This window comes from Chamaea fasciata, unplaced genomic scaffold (assembly GCF_029207755.1).
Source record: "Chamaea fasciata isolate MVZ Bird 193981 ecotype frontalis unplaced genomic scaffold, bChaFas1.0.hap1 SCAF_16, whole genome shotgun sequence".
Lineage (NCBI taxonomy): Eukaryota > Metazoa > Chordata > Aves > Passeriformes > Sylviidae > Chamaea > Chamaea fasciata.
Genome location: NW_027094101.1, coordinates 29,374 through 48,275, shown reverse-complemented (window position 1 = coordinate 48,275; position 18,902 = coordinate 29,374). Strand labels below are relative to the sequence as shown.

Here is an 18,902-nt window from a genome sequence, read left to right as displayed (position 1 = left end):
GCCGGTGGAAGTGCTCCTGATTCCCTCTCGAGGCGGCGGTTGGTAAGGCTTCGTGCCTTTTGCCACCGCAAAGAGTTCGGCTCTGTCAGCCTCTGCCCTGTCTCAGGGCCACGTTTCTTAGGGTAGGCAGGGAACAACTGTGGATGTACCTGTCCTGCGTGCGGGACAGCTCTTGGGACCCTAACGGTGCAGAGCGTCCCCGGCTGCAAGGTCTAGGGCTCTGAAGAAGCAGGGTTCAGAAGGGGGGAGGTTACAGTGATACACACAGAGGCTGAGGTAAAGGACTCAAGGACTAGAGAACACACAGTGAAAATCAGGGGTACAGCCTAGGATACAAGTCAGAGTACAGGCATCCCGGCCCTCACAGCGCTGCTGCCAACACTGTTTCCCTGAGAGCAGGTGCCGGCAGCAATCCTAATGCCAAGACAAGGCCAGAAGTCCTGAGAGGTGCAGGCAGTAACCCTAAGCTAGGGCCAGGCAGGAAGTGACAGTGGTGGGGCAGAGTCCACAGGGTTGAGGTTCACCGGGGATGTCCACCCTGCGTTCCTGTCCTGCTCTAACCGGGGATGCTCACAGCCCTAATGGAGGCCACGGTGGGTGGGCTCGGTGCCAGTAATGCCTCTAAGGCTTTGGCGCTGCGAGCGTCGGCCTCCGAGCTCAGCTGAAGCACGCACGGGGCCCGAGGACCCGGTCCTGCTTAAGAGACGGTGAGTAGCAGAGCTGCTGGTTTTTGGCTGATGTGCAGCTAAGATTATGCTTTGATATTTGGTTTTCTTTATTGTAGCTGACTAGGAGACAGCAGCCCAGTGACAGGAGGAATTTCCCAGAGGCATAGGTGGCCTTCTTTGCGGCCCAGCGTGGATTCACCTCCCCAGACATCTGAGAGATAAGTGGAGGGCTCGGAACCAGGGAGGGGATGAAAGCGGGGTACCAGGGCAGGGGTCAGCGGGAGGGATTTTTTGAGTCGGGTTTGGAGCTGGGGATGTCCCAGATGTGACCCCTTAGGCTACATGAAGGGAAAGTCTCATTTTTCATCTCAGTGCTGAGGTGTGCAGGGCAGAGCAGTCCTGGTGTGTGTTGTGTCACTTGTCTGTTGTGCACTCTGTCTGTTTGGTGTCTTGTCTTTTCCTTTAGTCCTTTCAGGGGCCTGTCAAAACCCCTGGCATCAGTCTTAGCATTTCTGATCTCTGTGCTCCTCAGCCAGGTGCCTTTGTCTCAGCTGCTCGGACACTCATCAGAATCCATCTGTCTTCACAAGCATCCAGTCCGATGCCTTTTCAGGTCTTGTTCTGAGCTGTACTGACAGCCGTGCACCGCCCTGATCCATTCCCGCGGGTTAGGTCTTGTGAGAAGGCAAAGACAGGTGGAGGATTCTGACCGTAGGATTCTCAAGCATCCATCTCTGCGTCTCTTGGGATAAGTCATCCCGATGGCATCTTGTTCCTGCAGGGTTCTCTGAGCCTGGCCAGCTCACCTTCCGTCTCACCTCGGTCATCTCATTCCGAGTTCTCTGGACCCTCAGGGTCGTTCTTCTTGCCAGAGTTTTCTGTCCCTGTTGTGTCCCCTCGTTTGTCCTGTGCTGTGTCACGGGTGTTGGTGTGTGTTTGGCCCGGAGCTGCTCTGCCTTGATGCTCAGTCTGGGTGTAGGGGTAAGAGGGTAATAGTCCTGGGGGCTTGAAATTTCTGATGTGGGGTGTGGTTAGACTGTAGAGGGTATTCCTAGATTGCCACAAGATGTGTGGAGCTGTCAAGGTATCCTGCAGCACTCTGACTGTTGTCCAAACACTGTTTCAGATGCAGAGAGATGAAATCTGTGGCAGAGCCCCCCATCCTGGGTGAGGGGCTCCCCTGAGAAGGTCAGTCCCTGTTTCTGTTTGCAGGGGAGGTGTAAATGATGGCTGTGTTACAGCTCTGTTCTTTGTCTTTATTTTTAGGTGGTGAAGCCGGATCTCAGCAGTCAAGCTGACGTGGGCGAGGTGAGCAGTGACGGGTGGACAGAAGCCGTTGCTATTGTTCAAGCCTCACTCGCTGGTGCAACTCTAAGCCTCCGTTATTGTGTGTTTTAGGGAGTCCACTCGCAGGAGGCCGAGCTCCCCTCTCACCAACGGGACGACAGAACCGGGTCACCTCACCCGTGAGCCCTCCGGGAGCATTCCAGGAGTCTGTGATGGAGCCTTGATCTTCTCCTTGTGAAGGCCCCATCCAGGTAGGCTTGGATAACGGCCGAGGAGTTGAGGTGAGTCAGGGAGGAGAAGGAGGAGGAGGGAGGGTCCCCTCAAGTTCCAGCGCTGCCACGTCACCTTGTCTGCTCTTTACCCAGGCAGACCCTGCGACGCCGGCGTTGGCCTCTGAGCGCAGCTGAAGCGCGGGGCCGAGGACACAGGCAAGCTTAGGAGACAGTGAGTAGCAGAATTGTTGGGTTTTGGGTGATGGGCTGCTAAGATCACGCATTCATGTTTGGTTTTCTTTATTGTAGCTGGCTAAGAGACAACAGCCCGGCGACAGCAGGAGTTTCCCTGAGGGAGAGGCGGCCTTCTTTGGCACCCGGCGTGGATTCTCATCCCCAGATGTCCAAGAGATAAGTGGAGGGTTCAGAGCCACAGAGGGGATGAAAGTGGAGTGCTGGGTCAGGACTTGTCAGGAGGGGTTTTTGAGTCAGGTTTGGAGATAGGGATGTCCAAGATGTGCCAATTGAGAGTACAGGTGTACCAGCCCGACCCCACCCCTAACCCAGACCCGAAGGAGTAGCCCTAAAGACATGCCCGTTTCCCTGAGTGCAGGTACAGGCAGGAGCCCTTATGCAGGGCACTGCCAGAAGGCCTGGCTGCGAGGTGTAGGGCTCTAAAGAAGTTGGGTTTAGAAGGGGGGAGGTGTAGCCACACACACAGAGGCTGAGGTAAAGGACTCAAGGACTAGAGGACACACGGTGAAACTCAGGGGAACAGGCTAGGATACAAGTCAGAGTACAGGTGTAGCGGCCCTCACAGCACTGCTACCAGCACACTTCCCCTGAGAGCAGGTGCAGGCAGCAGCCCTAGTGCAGGAACACACCAGAAGCTCTGACCTGTGCAGACACTGTCAGGCTAGGGCCAGGCAGGAAGCGATAGTGGGGAGCAGGATCCAACAGGGCTGGGGATAACGGGGGTTTCCCGCCCCACCCACCCTGGGATTCCCTGTCTCTCCGCAGCCGGTGGAAGTGCTCCTGATTCCCTCTCGAGGCGGCGGTTGGTAAGGCTTCGTGCCTTTTGCCACCGCAAAGAGTTCGGCTCTGTCAGCCTCTGCCCTGTCTCAGGGCCACGTTTCTTAGGGTAGGCAGGGAACAACTGTGGATGTACCTGTCCTGCGTGCGGGACAGCTCTTGGGACCCTAACGGTGCAGAGCGTCCCCGGCTGCAAGGTCTAGGGCTCTGAAGAAGCAGGGTTCAGAAGGGGGGAGGTTACAGTGATACACACAGAGGCTGAGGTAAAGGACTCAAGGACTAGAGAACACACAGTGAAAATCAGGGGTACAGCCTAGGATACAAGTCAGAGTACAGGCATCCCGGCCCTCACAGCGCTGCTGCCAACACTGTTTCCCTGAGAGCAGGTGCCGGCAGCAATCCTAATGCCAAGACAAGGCCAGAAGTCCTGAGAGGTGCAGGCAGTAACCCTAAGCTAGGGCCAGGCAGGAAGTGACAGTGGTGGGGCAGAGTCCACAGGGTTGAGGTTCACCGGGGATGTCCACCCTGCGTTCCTGTCCTGCTCTAACCGGGGATGCTCACAGCCCTAATGGAGGCCACGGTGGGTGGGCTCGGTGCCAGTAATGCCTCTAAGGCTTTGGCGCTGCGAGCGTCGGCCTCCGAGCTCAGCTGAAGCACGCACGGGGCCCGAGGACCCGGTCCTGCTTAAGAGACGGTGAGTAGCAGAGCTGCTGGTTTTTGGCTGATGTGCAGCTAAGATTATGCTTTGATATTTGGTTTTCTTTATTGTAGCTGACTAGGAGACAGCAGCCCAGTGACAGCAGGAATTTCTCTGAGGGAGAGGCAGCCTTCTTTGGCACCCGGCGTGGGTTCACCTCCCCAGACATTTGAGAGATAAGTGGAGGGCTTGGAGCCACAGAGGGGATGAAAGCGGGGTACCAGGGCAGGGGTCAGCGGGAGGGATTTTTTGAGTTAGGTTTGGAGCTGGGGATGTCCCAGATGTGACCCCTTAGGCTACATGAAGGAAAAGTCTCATTTTTCATCTCAGTGCTGAGGTGTGCAGGGCAGAGCAGTCCTGGTGTGTGTTGTGTCACTTGTCTGTTGTGCACTCTGTCTGTTTGGTGTCTTGTCTTTTCCTTTAGTCCTTTCAGGGGCCTGTCAAAACCCCTGGCATCAGTCTTAGCATTTCTGATCTCTGTGCTCCTCAGCCAGGTGCCTTTGTCTCAGCTGCTCGGACACTCATCAGAATCCATCTGTCTTCACAAGCATCCAGTCCGATGCCTTTTCAGGTCTTGTTCTGAGCTGTACTGACAGCCGTGCACCGCCCTGATCCATTCCGGCGGGTTAGGTCTTGTGAGAAGGCAAAGACAGGTGGAGGATTCTGACCGTAGGATTCTCGGGCATCCATCTCTGCCTCTCTGGGGATAAGTCATCCCGATGGCATCTTGTTCCTGCAGGGTTCTCTGAGCCTGGCCAGCTCACCTTCAGTCTCACCTTGGTCATCTCATTCCGAGTTCTCTGGACCCTCAGGGTCGTTCTTCTTGCCCAGAGTTTTCTGTCCCTGTTGTGTCCCCTCGTTTGTCCTGTGCTGTGTCACGGGTGTTGGTGTGTGTTTGGCCCGGAGCTGCTCTGCCTTGCTGCTCAGTCTGGGTGTAGGGGTATGAGGGTAATAGTGCCGGGGGCTTGAAATTTGTGATGTGGGGTGTAGTTAGACTGTAGAGGGTATTCCTAGATTGCCACAAGATGTGTGGAGCTGTCAAGGTATCCTGCAGCACTCTGACTGTTGTCCAAACTCTGTTTCAGATGCAGAGAGATAAAATCTGTGGCAGAGCCCCCCATCCTGGGTGAGGGGCTCCCCTGAGAAGGTCAGTCCCTGTTTCTGTTTGCAGGGGAGGTGTAAATGATGGCTGTGTTACAGCTCTGTTCTTTGTCTTTATTTTTAGGTGGTGAAGCCGGATCTCAGCAGTCAAGCTGACGTGGGCGAGGTGAGCAGTGACGGGTGGACAGAAGCCGTTGCTATTGTTCAAGCCTCACTCGCTGGTGCAACTCTAAGCCTCCGTTATTGTGTGTTTTAGGGAGTCCACTCGCAGGAGGCCGAGCTCCCCTCTCACCAACGGGACGACAGACCCGGGTCACCTCACCCGTGAGCCCTCCGGGAGCATTCCAGGAGTCTGTGATGGAGCCTTGATCTTCTCCTTGTGAAGGCCCCATCCAGGTAGGCTTGGATAACGGCCGAGGAGTTGAGGTGAGTCAGGGAGGAGAAGGAGGAGGAGGGAGGGTCCCCTCAAGTTCCAGCGCTGCCACGTCACCTTGTCTGCTCTTTACCCAGGCAGACCCTGCGACGCCGGCGTTGGCCTCTGAGCGCAGCTGAAGCGCGGGGCCGAGGACACAGGCAAGCTTAGGAGACAGTGAGTAGCAGAATTGTTGGGTTTTGGGTGATGGGCTGCTAAGATCACGCATTCATGTTTGGTTTTCTTTATTGTAGCTGGCTAAGAGACAACAGCCCGGCGACAGCAGGAGTTTCCCTGAGGGAGAGGCGGCCTTCTTTGGCACCCGGCGTGGATTCTCATCCCCAGATGTCCAAGAGATAAGTGGAGGGTTCAGAGCCACAGAGGGGATGAAAGTGGAGTGCTGGGTCAGGACTTGTCAGGAGGGGTTTTTGAGTCCGGTTTGGAGATAGGGATGTCCAAGATGTGCCAATTGAGAGTACAGGTGTACCAGCCCGACCCCACCCCTAACCCAGACCCGAAGGAGTAGCCCTAAAGACATGCCCGTTTCCCTGAGTGCAGGTACAGGCAGGAGCCCTTATGCAGGGCACTGCCAGAAGGCCTGGCTGCGAGGTGTAGGGCTCTAAAGAAGTTGGGTTTAGAAGGGGGGAGGTGTAGCCACACACACAGAGGCTGAGGTAAAGGACTCAAGGACTAGAGGACACACGGTGAAACTCAGGGGAACAGGCTAGGATACAAGTCAGAGTACAGGTGTAGCGGCCCTCACAGCACTGCTACCAGCACACTTCCCCTGAGAGCAGGTGCAGGCAGCAGCCCTAGTGCAGGAACACACCAGAAGCTCTGACCTGTGCAGACACTGTCAGGCTAGGGCCAGGCAGGAAGCGATAGTGGGGAGCAGGATCCAACAGGGCTGGGGATAACGGGGGTTTCCCGCCCCACCCACCCTGGGATTCCCTGTCTCTCCGCAGCCGGTGGAAGTGCTCCTGATTCCCTCTCGAGGCGGCGGTTGGTAAGGCTTCGTGCCTTTTGCCACCGCAAAGAGTTCGGCTCTGTCAGCCTCTGCCCTGTCTCAGGGCCACGTTTCTTAGGGTAGGCAGGGAACAACTGTGGATGTACCTGTCCTGCGTGCGGGACAGCTCTTGGGACCCTAACGGTGCAGAGCGTCCCCGGCTGCAAGGTCTAGGGCTCTGAAGAAGCAGGGTTCAGAAGGGGGGAGGTTACAGTGATACACACAGAGGCTGAGGTAAAGGACTCAAGGACTAGAGAACACACAGTGAAAATCAGGGGTACAGCCTAGGATACAAGTCAGAGTACAGGCATCCCGGCCCTCACAGCGCTGCTGCCAACACTGTTTCCCTGAGAGCAGGTGCCGGCAGCAATCCTAATGCCAAGACAAGGCCAGAAGTCCTGAGAGGTGCAGGCAGTAACCCTAAGCTAGGGCCAGGCAGGAAGTGACAGTGGTGGGGCAGAGTCCACAGGGTTGAGGTTCACCGGGGATGTCCACCCTGCGTTCCTGTCCTGCTCTAACCGGGGATGCTCACAGCCCTAATGGAGGCCACGGTGGGTGGGCTCGGTGCCAGTAATGCCTCTAAGGCTTTGGCGCTGCGAGCGTCGGCCTCCGAGCTCAGCTGAAGCACGCACGGGGCCCGAGGACCCGGTCCTGCTTAAGAGACGGTGAGTAGCAGAGCTGCTGGTTTTTGGCTGATGTGCAGCTAAGATTATGCTTTGATATTTGGTTTTCTTTATTGTAGCTGACTAGGAGACAGCAGCCCAGTGACGGCAGGAATTTCTCTGAGGGAGAGGCAGCCTTCTTTGGCACCCGGCGTGGATTCACCTCCCCAGACATTTGAGAGATAAGTGGAGGGCTTGGAGCCATAGAGGGGATGAAAGAGGGGTGCTGGGGCAGGGATCACCAGGAGGGATTTTTCGAGTCGGGTTTGGAGATGGGGATGTCCCAGATGTGACTCCTTAGGCTACATCAAGGGAAAGTCTCATTCTGGATCACAGTGCTGAGGTGTGCAGGGCAGAGCAGTCCCAGGGTGTGTTGTGTCTGTTGTGCACTCTGTCTGTTTGGTGTCTTGTCTTTTCCTTTAGTCCTTTCAGGGGCCTGTCAAAACCCCTGGCATCAGTCTTAGCATTTCTGATCTCTGTGCTCCTCAGCCAGGTGCCTTTGTCTCAGCTGCTCGGACACTCATCAGAATCCATCTGTCTTCACAAGCATCCAGTCCGATGCCTTTTCAGGTCTTGTTCTGAGCTGTACTGACAGCCGTGCACTGCCCTGATCCATTCCCACGGGTTAGGTCTTGTGAGAAGGCAAAGACAGGTGGAGGATTCTGACCGATGGATTCTCGGGCATCCATCTCTGCGTCTCTTGGGATAAGTCATCCCGATGGCATCTTGTTCCTGCAGGGTTCTCTGAGCCTGGCCAGCTCACCTTCCGTCTCACCTCGGTCATCTCATTCCGAGTTCTCTGGACCCTCAGGGTCGTTCTTCTTGCCAGAGTTTTCTGTCCCTGTTGTGTCCCCTCGTTTGTCCTGTGCTGTGTCACGGGTGTTGGTGTGTGTTTGGCCCGGAGCTGCTCTGCCTTGCTGCTCAGTCTGGGTGTAGGGGTATGAGGGTAATAGTGCCGGGGGCTTGAAATTTATGATGTGGGGTGTGGTTAGACTGTAGAGGGTATTCCTAGATTGCCACAAGATGTGTGGAGCTGTCAAGGTATCCTGCAGCACTCTGACTGTTGTCCAAACACTGTTTCAGATGCAGAGAGATGAAATCTGTGGCAGAGCCCCCCATCCTGGGTGAGGGGCTCCCCTGAGAAGGTCAGTCCCTGTTTCTGTTTGCAGGGGAGGTGTAAATGATGGCTGTGTTACAGCTCTGTTCTTTGTCTTTATTTTTAGGTGGTGAAGCCGGATCTCAGCAGTCAAGCTGACGTGGGCGAGGTGAGCAGTGACGGGTGGACAGAAGCCGTTGCTATTGTTCAAGCCTCACTCGCTGGTGCAACTCTAAGCCTCCGTTATTGTGTGTTTTAGGGAGTCCACTCGCAGGAGGCCGAGCTCCCCTCTCACCAACGGGACGACAGACCCGGGTCACCTCACCCGTGAGCCCTCCGGGAGCATTCCAGGAGTCTGTGATGGAGCCTTGATCTTCTCCTTGGGAAGGCCCCATCCAGGTAGGCTTGGATAACGGCCGAGGAGTTGAGGTGAGTCAGGGAGGAGAAGGAGGAGGAGGGAGGGTCCCCTCAAGTTCCAGCGCTGCCACGTCACCTTGTCTGCTCTTTACCCAGGCAGACCCTGCGACGCCGGCGTTGGCCTCTGAGCGCAGCTGAAGCGCGGGGCCGAGGACACAGGCAAGCTTAGGAGACAGTGAGTAGCAGAATTGTTGGGTTTTGGGTGATGGGCTGCTAAGATCACGCATTCATGTTTGGTTTTCTTTATTGTAGCTGGCTAAGAGACAACAGCCCGGCGACAGCAGGAGTTTCCCTGAGGGAGAGGCGGCCTTCTTTGGCACCCGGCGTGGATTCTCATCCCCAGATGTCCAAGAGATAAGTGGAGGGTTCAGAGCCACAGAGGGGATGAAAGTGGAGTGCTGGGTCAGGACTTGTCAGGAGGGGTTTTTGAGTCAGGTGTGGAGATAGGGATGTCCAAGATGTGCCAATTGAGAGTACAGGTGTACCAGCCCGACCCCACCCCTAACCCAGACCCGAAGGAGTAGCCCTAAAGACATGCCCGTTTCCCTGAGTGCAGGTACAGGCAGGAGCCCTTATGCAGGGCACTGCCAGAAGGCCTGGCTGCGAGGTGTAGGGCTCTAAAGAAGTTGGGTTTAGAAGGGGGGAGGTGTAGCCACACACACAGAGGCTGAGGTAAAGGACTCAAGGACTAGAGGACACACGGTGAAACTCAGGGGAACAGGCTAGGATACAAGTCAGAGTACAGGTGTAGCGGCCCTCACAGCACTGCTACCAGCACACTTCCCCTGAGAGCAGGTGCAGGCAGCAGCCCTAGTGCAGGAACACACCAGAAGCTCTGACCTGTGCAGACACTGTCAGGCTAGGGCCAGGCAGGAAGCGATAGTGGGGAGCAGGATCCAACAGGGCTGGGGATAACGGGGGTTTCCCGCCCCACCCACCCTGGGATTCCCTGTCTCTCCGCAGCCGGTGGAAGTGCTCCTGATTCCCTCTCGAGGCGGCGGTTGGTAAGGCTTCGTGCCTTTTGCCACCGCAAAGAGTTCGGCTCTGTCAGCCTCTGCCCTGTCTCAGGGCCACGTTTCTTAGGGTAGGCAGGGAACAACTGTGGATGTACCTGTCCTGCGTGCGGGACAGCTCTTGGGACCCTAACGGTGCAGAGCGTCCCCGGCTGCAAGGTCTAGGGCTCTGAAGAAGCAGGGTTCAGAAGGGGGGAGGTTACAGTGATACACACAGAGGCTGAGGTAAAGGACTCAAGGACTAGAGAACACACAGTGAAAATCAGGGGTACAGCCTAGGATACAAGTCAGAGTACAGGCATCCTGGCCCTCACAGCGCTGCTGCCAACACCGTTTCCCTGAGAGCAGGTGCCGGCAGCAATCCTAATGCCAAGACAAGGCCAGAAGTCCTGAGAGGTGCAGGCAGTAACCCTAAGCTAGGGCCGGGCAGGAAGTGACAGTGGTGGGGCAGAGTCCACAGGGTTGAGGTTCACCGGGGATGTCCACCCTGCGTTCCTGTCCTGCTCTAACCGGGGATGCTCACAGCCCTAATGGAGGCCACGGTGGGTGGGCTCGGTGCCAGTAATGCCTCTAAGGCTTTGGCGCTGCGAGCGTCGGCCTCCGAGCTCAGCTGAAGCACGCACGGGGCCCGAGGACCCGGTCCTGCTTAAGAGACAGTGAGTAGCAGAGCTGCTGGTTTTTGGCTGATGTGCAGCTAAGATTATGCTTTGATATTTGGTTTTCTTTATTGTAGCTGACTAGGAGACAGCAGCCCAGTGACGGCAGGAATTTCTCTGAGGGAGAGGCAGCCTTCTTTGGCACCCGGCGTGGATTCACCTCCCCAGACATTTGAGAGATAAGTGGAGGGCTTGGAGCCATAGAGGGGATGAAAGAGGGGTGCTGGGGCAGGGATCACCAGGAGGGATTTTTCGAGTCGGGTTTGGAGATGGGGATGTCCCAGATGTGACTCCTTAGGCTACATCAAGGGAAAGTCTCATTCTGGATCACAGTGCTGAGGTGTGCAGGGCAGAGCAGTCCCAGGGTGTGTTGTGTCTGTTGTGCACTCTGTCTGTTTGGTGTCTTGTCTTTTCCTTTAGTCCTTTCAGGGGCCTGTCAAAACCCCTGGCATCAGTCTTAGCATTTCTGATCTCTGTGCTCCTCAGCCAGGTGCCTTTGTCTCAGCTGCTCGGACACTCATCAGAATCCATCTGTCTTCACAAGCATCCGGTCCGATGCCTTTTCAGGTCTTGTTCTGAGCTGTACTGACAGCCGTGCGCCGCCCTGATCCATTCCCGCGGGTTAGGTCTTGTGAGAAGGCAAAGACAGGTGGAGGATTCTGACCGTAGGATTCTCGGGCATCCATCTCTGCGTCTCTTGGGATAAGTCATCCCGATGGCATCTTGTTCCTGCAGGGTTCTCTGAGCCTGGCCAGCTCACCTTCCGTCTCACCTCGGTCATCTCATTCCGAGTTCTCTGGACCCTCAGGGTCGTTCTTCTTGCCCAGAGTTTTCTGTCCCTGTTGTGTCCCCTCGTTTGTCCTGTGCTGTGTCACGGGTGTTGGTGTGTGTTTGGCCCGGAGCTGCTCTGCCTTGCTGCTCAGTCTGGGTGTAGGGGTATGAGGGTAATAGTGCCGGGGGCTTGAAATTTGTGATGTGGGGTGTAGTTAGACTGTAGAGGGTATTCCTAGATTGCCACAAGATGTGTGGAGCTGTCAAGGTATCCTGCAGCACTCTGACTGTTGTCCAAACACTGTTTCAGATGCAGAGAGATGAAATCTGTGGCAGAGCCCCCCATCCTGGGTGAGGGGCTCCCCTGAGAAGGTCAGTCCCTGTTTCTGTTTGCAGGGGAGGTGTAAATGATGGCTGTGTTACAGCTCTGTTCTTTGTCTTTATTTTTAGGTGGTGAAGCCGGATCTCAGCAGTCAAGCTGACGTGGGCGAGGTGAGCAGTGACGGGTGGACAGAAGCCGTTGCTATTGTTCAAGCCTCACTCGCTGGTGCAACTCTAAGCCTCCGTTATTGTGTGTTTTAGGGAGTCCACTCGCAGGAGGCCGAGCTCCCCTCTCACCAACGGGACGACAGACCCGGGTCACCTCACCCGTGAGCCCTCCGGGAGCATTCCAGGAGTCTGTGATGGAGCCTTGATCTTCTCCTTGTGAAGGCCCCATCCAGGTAGGCTTGGATAACGGCCGAGGAGTTGAGGTTAGTCAGGGAGGAGAAGGAGGAGGAGGGAGGGTCCCCTCAAGTTCCAGCGCTGCCACGTCACCTTGTCTGCTCTTTACCCAGGCAGACCCTGCGACGCCGGCGTTGGCCTCTGAGCGCAGCTGAAGCGCGGGGCCGAGGACACAGGCAAGCTTAGGAGACAGTGAGTAGCAGAATTGTTGGGTTTTGGGTGATGGGCTGCTAAGATCACGCATTCATGTTTGGTTTTCTTTATTGTAGCTGGCTAAGAGACAACAGCCCGGCGACAGCAGGAGTTTCCCTGAGGGAGAGGCGGCCTTCTTTGGCACCCGGCGTGGATTCTCATCCCCAGATGTCCAAGAGATAAGTGGAGGGTTCAGAGCCACAGAGGGGATGAAAGTGGAGTGCTGGGTCAGGACTTGTCAGGAGGGGTTTTTGAGTCAGGTTTGGAGATAGGGATGTCCAAGATGTGCCAATTGAGAGTACAGGTGTACCAGCCCGACCCCACCCCTAACCCAGACCCGAAGGAGTAGCCCTAAAGACATGCCCGTTTCCCTGAGTGCAGGTACAGGCAGGAGCCCTTATGCAGGGCACTGCCAGAAGGCCTGGCTGCGAGGTGTAGGGCTCTAAAGAAGTTGGGTTTAGAAGGGGGGAGGTGTAGCCACACACACAGAGGCTGAGGTAAAGGACTCAAGGACTAGAGGACACACGGTGAAACTCAGGGGAACAGGCTAGGATACAAGTCAGAGTACAGGTGTAGCGGCCCTCACAGCACTGCTACCAGCACACTTCCCCTGAGAGCAGGTGCAGGCAGCAGCCCTAGTGCAGGAACACACCAGAAGCTCTGACCTGTGCAGACACTGTCAGGCTAGGGCCAGGCAGGAAGCGATAGTGGGGAGCAGGATCCAACAGGGCTGGGGATAACGGGGGTTTCCCGCCCCACCCACCCTGGGATTCCCTGTCTCTCCGCAGCCGGTGGAAGTGCTCCTGATTCCCTCTCGAGGCGGCGGTTGGTAAGGCTTCGTGCCTTTTGCCACCGCAAAGAGTTCGGCTCTGTCAGCCTCTGCCCTGTCTCAGGGCCACGTTTCTTAGGGTAGGCAGGGAACAACTGTGGATGTACCTGTCCTGCGTGCGGGACAGCTCTTGGGACCCTAACGGTGCAGAGCGTCCCCGGCTGCAAGGTCTAGGGCTCTGAAGAAGCAGGGTTCAGAAGGGGGGAGGTTACAGTGATACACACAGAGGCTGAGGTAAAGGACTCAAGGACTAGAGAACACACAGTGAAAATCAGGGGTACAGCCTAGGATACAAGTCAGAGTACAGGCATCCCGGCCCTCACAGCGCTGCTGCCAACACTGTTTCCCTGAGAGCAGGTGCCGGCAGCAATCCTAATGCCAAGACAAGGCCAGAAGTCCTGAGAGGTGCAGGCAGTAACCCTAAGCTAGGGCCGGGCAGGAAGTGACAGTGGTGGGGCAGAGTCCACAGGGTTGAGGTTCACCGGGGATGTCCACCCTGCGTTCCTGTCCTGCTCTAACCGGGGATGCTCACAGCCCTAATGGAGGCCACGGTGGGTGGGCTCGGTGCCAGTAATGCCTCTAAGGCTTTGGCGCTGCGAGCGTCGGCCTCCGAGCTCAGCTGAAGCACGCACGGGGCCCGAGGACCCGGTCCTGCTTAAGAGACGGTGAGTAGCAGAGCTGCTGGTTTTTGGCTGATGTGCAGCTAAGATTATGCTTTGATATTTGGTTTTCTTTATTGTAGCTGACTAGGAGACAGCAGCCCAGTGACGGCAGGAATTTCTCTGAGGGAGAGGCAGCCTTCTTTGGCACCCGGCGTGGGTTCACCTCCCCAGACATTTGAGAGATAAGTGGAGGGCTTGGAGCCACAGAGGGGATGAAAGCGGGGTACCAGGGCAGGGGTCAGCGGGAGGGATTTTTTGAGTCGGGTTTGGAGATGGGGATGTCCCAGATGTGACCCCTTAGGCTACATGAAGGGAAAGTCTCATTTTTCATCTCAGTGCTGAGGTGTGCAGGGCAGAGCAGTCCTGGTGTGTGTTGTGTCACTTGTCTGTTGTGCACTCTGTCTGTTTGGTGTCTTGTCTTTTCCTTTAGTCCTTTCAGGGGCCTGTCAAAACCCCTGGCATCAGTCTTAGCATTTCTGATCTCTGTGCTCCTCAGCCAGGTGCCTTTGTCTCAGCTGCTCGGACACTCATCAGAATCCATCTGTCTTCACAAGCATCCAGTCCGATGCCTTTTCAGGTCTTGTTCTGAGCTGTACTGACAGCCGTGCACCGCCCTGATCCATTCCGGCGGGTTAGGTCTTGTGAGAATGCAAAGACAGCTGGAGCATTCTGACCGTAGGATTCTCGGGCATCCATCTCTGCGTTTCTTGGGATAAGTCATCCCGATGGCATCTTGTTCCTGCAGGGTTCTCTGAGCCTGGCCAGCTCACCTTCAGTCTCACCTCGGTCATCTCATTCTGAGTTCTCTGGACCCTCAGGGTCATTCTTCTTGCCAGAGTTTTCTGTCCCTGTTGTGTCCCCTCGTTTGTCCTGTGCTGTGTCACGGGTGTTGGTGTGTGTTTGGCCCGGAGCTGCTCTGCCTTGCTGCTCAGTCTGGGTGTAGGGGTACGAGGGTAATAGTGCCGGGGGCTTGAAATTTGTGATGTGGGGTGTGGTTAGACTGTAGAGGGTATTCCTAGATTGCCACAAGATGTGTGGAGCTGTCAAGGTATCCTGCAGCACTCTGACTGTTGTCCTGACTTTGTTTCAGATGCAGAGGGATGAAATCCGTGGCAGAGCCCCCCATCCTGGGTGAGGGGCTCCCCTGAGAAGATCGATCGCTATTCAAGGTGAGAGTCACACATTTCACATTTATTGGCACTCCAGTGCAGGCCACCTGCGTTTACAGCTTCAAACAGGTGAGTCCCTTGGTAACCCCCCTGGGCAGCAGCTGGAGCCTGCTCCGGGCTGGGCTGAGGGAGCAAACACTTGTGGCTGACACAGCTCCACACTGAGGGTACTTGGGAAAACACCTGCCTTGTCCTGGAATTTTTTTTTTTGAGCTTTTGACAAGGTTTTAATCATCACCTTGGTAAAAATAAATGGTAAGGACTGAAAACATGAGAGGCTGGCAGGTTATACGCACGAAAGACAACTTTTTTTTTCTTAAATATTTGTGCAGCCTATATCTTAATTTTGAGACTCTTTTTTGGTCAACTTTATTGTAAAAACCCCTTATTTTCAAGTTAGCTGCTTCAATAATGAATTTGTTTTACAAATAGCCGCTAATGTCCGAAGGTTAAAGCACTAACACCAACATCCCACCTCTTTTATTTTTGCAGCAAAATTTTATCTTTACTAAACTTGAAACTTGATGTTTTTGCAGGTAGTAAGTTAAAGAAGGTGTTTATCTGCCCATCACTGATAGTCAGGGTCATGAAGAAATTGCTCTAGTGTTCTAAAATAAATGCAGATTTTTAGGCCTCTCCCATTCTCTCTGACTAGCAGCATGTGAATTGATTTTTGATCTCCTTTCTGTTGGTGTCTGTGGGTTTTAAGCGGCATGGAGAAGGTGTCTGTGGACATGGCACCCAGGGAATGGTGCTGGGAAGGGCAGGATGGAAAGGAGCTGCTCAGGAATCCAGAGCAGCAGTGGAGTGGGAGCTGGTGCTGCTGCCTCAGTCACACCCTCCTGGACAGTCTGTGCAGTGATAATATTCCTACTTTCCTTCCTGAACCTGGGGTTGGAGGAGAACAGGAGTCTTGGCATTGTTGGAAAGGGGAACTCCAGGGAAAAACTGCTGTTTGTGTCCTCAGAGAGCAGTGGGAAGAGCCTGGGAGAAATCCTGGCTGGCTGAGGGATCCTTGTGTCCCCTCGGGAATAAATCCCTGCGTCTCCTCAGCCCTGCTGGTTTGCAGTAGCGTTTGTACACCTTTCGCTGCAGCTGTGGTTCTTAATAACTGGAAGTCCAGGGATTCTGGGCGATTCCCATAAGTTCTCCTGTTTTGTAGGAGCTGCACGGTGAGGTCAGCATTCTGAGGGAGGCCCTGGCACAGCTGCCAAGGGCAAGGAACGTGGAGCATCCCGGGGCTTCTCCCACCCGAGTTTCTCCCGGAGCGTGCTGCGTGTCGTGCCGGATGTTTAACCCGGGTTTGGGGTGTTCTCCTGCAGTCCCAGCTCTAACTGCTGCCCCTGAGCCCCGGCCTTGCTCTGTCCCAGCACTGAACCTGGCAGGTGGGTGTGCTTTTCCAGCCCTTGAATCCCACGGGCAATCCCAGATTCCCGGAGCTCCCCGAGGCACAGCCTGGCCTCCCTCCCTGGGAGCTGCACCTCAGTCTGCCTGGACCAAGGCCATCCTGTTTGAGACTTTATTCCTGTTGCTTTTCCTCTTGCAGGTAGTTGGCGAAAAGGAGAGAGCCAGTAGGAAGTGAAGCCACTGGAAGGCCTTATCCCAGTCCAAGGTTGGATGGGAGTAACTGGACCTGTTGAATTCCCACTTCCCTTTAAATCAGAGCAGAGGAAGCAGATTTTAAACCATCATTCCATGAACTTTCACCAACTTCATGACTCTTGCAAAAGTTTTCAATGTTAGAAATTCCTGAGCTTGTTTTCCAGGCAGGCTTGGATTTGGATGTTATTCCTTCCTTTTAATTGAAGGAATAACTCTGATTTTCTCTCTGATTTTAGTAAGGGAATATTTATTTATTCCAATTTTCCATCCTAATTGGAATTTTTGTACCTTGTAGAGCACATTTCCAAGGAAATTTACCCAATTAATATTGGTAAATCAGCAATTGTCCAGCACCATCTCCACAAAATTCTGTGAATTCCCAAGAAAACTTTGAAGTATTTATTTGCCACGATTCGTCTCTTTGTAAAGTTCAATTTACTGCATTTTTAATTACATAAATGCCATTAAAACCTGAATCCAGGCCTAGCTGCTGTTCCTTGGACACAAGGGGCTGGTTCTTTCCTACCTTGGCACATTTGGATGTTTGTCCAAAATGAGCTTCCCACTAAAATAGAATTTGTTTCCAAGCAGAAGTGGGAATTGTCTAGAAAACCTTCTGTTCTGGGGGGCACTGGGTTTGTTTCCCTTATTGCTGCATAATTGAGGAAAGCCATGGCGCTTTTTTAGGCAGTGGCAGGAGGTGAGAGCTGCGTTTATTTAATTTTGTATTTTATTTTTTGTTATTTTTGTATTTTTGTGCTCTTTTGTTGTGGTTTTTCATGTTGCGTTTTGTGGTTTTTGAAAGACTTTTTCTTCAGTTTTTTAATTTTTATTTTTTTTCTTTAGCTATTTATTTACTTGTTAAAACTACTTTTCGTTTTTTATTTTTATTTTTTTTTAAATTTTTTTTCCACTTTTTTGTTACTTTGAAATTTTTTTCTTTTGGTATTTTAATTTTATTTATTATTTTCTATAGTTTTGGTTTATTTTTTCATGTTTTCTTTGTTCCTTTTTTTTTTTCCCCATACTCTTTCTTCCCCCAGGCGCCTGGGGGTTTGGCTGTTGGCAAGAAAGATGAGAAATGACCTCGGTGCCCGCTGGACGTCGGGATGTCATAGAGAGCGCAGTTGGCAAAAGCTCTGTATTTTCTGCTCCATAAAACTCCTGAAGGGAGAAAGCTGTGACCACCGTGGTGCCGTTTTTTCCTTCCCAGCCCCGACCAGGTCTCCTCCTACCCGTGCACAGTGTTACCAGCAGCAGCCTGCTGTCCAGGCTGTCGAGGCGTATTTCAGAGGGAGCAATAAAAACAAAGTAGACGTTTTATTTTGAACTCTCCGACCCTGCTTGTTTATTAGCAAAGAAATCCAAAACAAAGCGAACAAAAAAAGAAAACCCCCAAAATACAATCCCCCGCAACCCACCAAAAAAACCCCATACAGATAGAGAAAATATGCCCATATTATTTAAATAAAGATTAAAACTTTACCCCTTAGAAAACCAGGCTCATTTAATTCAAATTAATTGTATTTCTGATGTGTTAGGTTCATGAATTCATCTAGTGTAAAATATCGTTTAAAATATAAACAAACGAATTTAAAAAATAATGAAAAAGAAAAATAACAAAAAGTATAGGATATGAAAAATAATATCAATAAAAAATACACAATATATTATTACATACTACACGTTTTATAAATATATTTAATATACATAATATAAACATCTATAATGTACATAATCATATTTAAATGAAATGTATTATTATTTATAACATTACATAATAAATAATAAATTATTTTATATATAACTTTCTATATTTAATATCTATAATAAATATAATAGTATAATAAACATAATACATGATGTATAATGTACATAATATAAAAGATGAATTGTAATGATGAATGTAAATATCAGAATCACAAAGATATAAAATATTGAAATAGAGCCTGAACGAAAGGCTTTTTTGTTTCGGTCTGGTTGCTGGCAGGGCTCTCGCAGGTGTGCTCGGGGGTCTTTTGGGCCATTTATTCCGGAGGCTGTTCGCCAGGGCATTCCTGGGCACGTTCGTTTATGGCTCCGCTCCGCGCCGCCGCGCGGCAGTGCTGCCACCGTGTGGGCAGAGAGCGGTAGTGCAGCTGTCCCTCCCGCCCGTCCCGCCTGATCTGTGCGGCAATGCTGCCACCGCGTGGGCAAACAGCGGTAGTGCAGCTGTCCCCCGTGCCCGTACCTCATGCTCTGTGAGGCAATGCTGCCACCGTGTGGGCATACAGCGGTACTGCAGCTGTCCCCCGTGCCCGTCCCCGACGCGCGTGGCAGCCCCGCATTGTGAGCTCGGGGGCGGCGCTGCCGCCCGCCCGCCCGCAGCTCGGGGCCGAAAGGGAGGGAAAAAGGCAAGGAGCCCGGGCGCGTGGCAGCCGGCTGCCTGCGCGCGCCACCCGGAGCCGTCCGGGCGCGATTTTCCGCGGCGTTTGCGGGTGTGCGGACACGGGATGGGGGCGCAGCGGCGCCGCGGGCGGCAGTCCATTGGGCCAGGCGCTTGTGGGAGGAGCCGAGGGGGCATTTTAGTGGGTTCCACTACCAAGATGGCGGCTAGACGCGAGGCGCCCGACCTTCCAAAAAGGGCGGCCAAAAGGGCGGGAAAAAATAAGGACCCTATAGGCGTTTACCCAGACGCCTGCACAAAAACCCCGAC

General features: G+C 53.6%; 2 long non-coding RNA genes across 2 annotated transcripts; both read left to right on the top strand.

The window, feature by feature from the left end:
• The first annotated feature begins 1,789 nt into the window (after nucleotides 1–1,789).
• LOC136297934 (uncharacterized) lies at nucleotides 1,790–2,132 on the top strand. The gene is made up of 3 exons (XR_010723249.1): nucleotides 1,790–1,856; nucleotides 1,935–1,976; nucleotides 2,067–2,132. It is a non-coding gene; the product is annotated as an uncharacterized lncRNA (long non-coding RNA).
• Nucleotides 2,133–14,219: 12,087 nt separating this feature from the next.
• Nucleotides 14,220–17,391, top strand: LOC136297893 (uncharacterized). The gene is made up of 4 exons (XR_010723241.1): nucleotides 14,220–14,605; nucleotides 15,768–15,990; nucleotides 16,152–16,217; nucleotides 17,251–17,391. It is a non-coding gene; the product is annotated as an uncharacterized lncRNA (long non-coding RNA).
• Nucleotides 17,392–18,902: the final 1,511 nt, after the last annotated feature.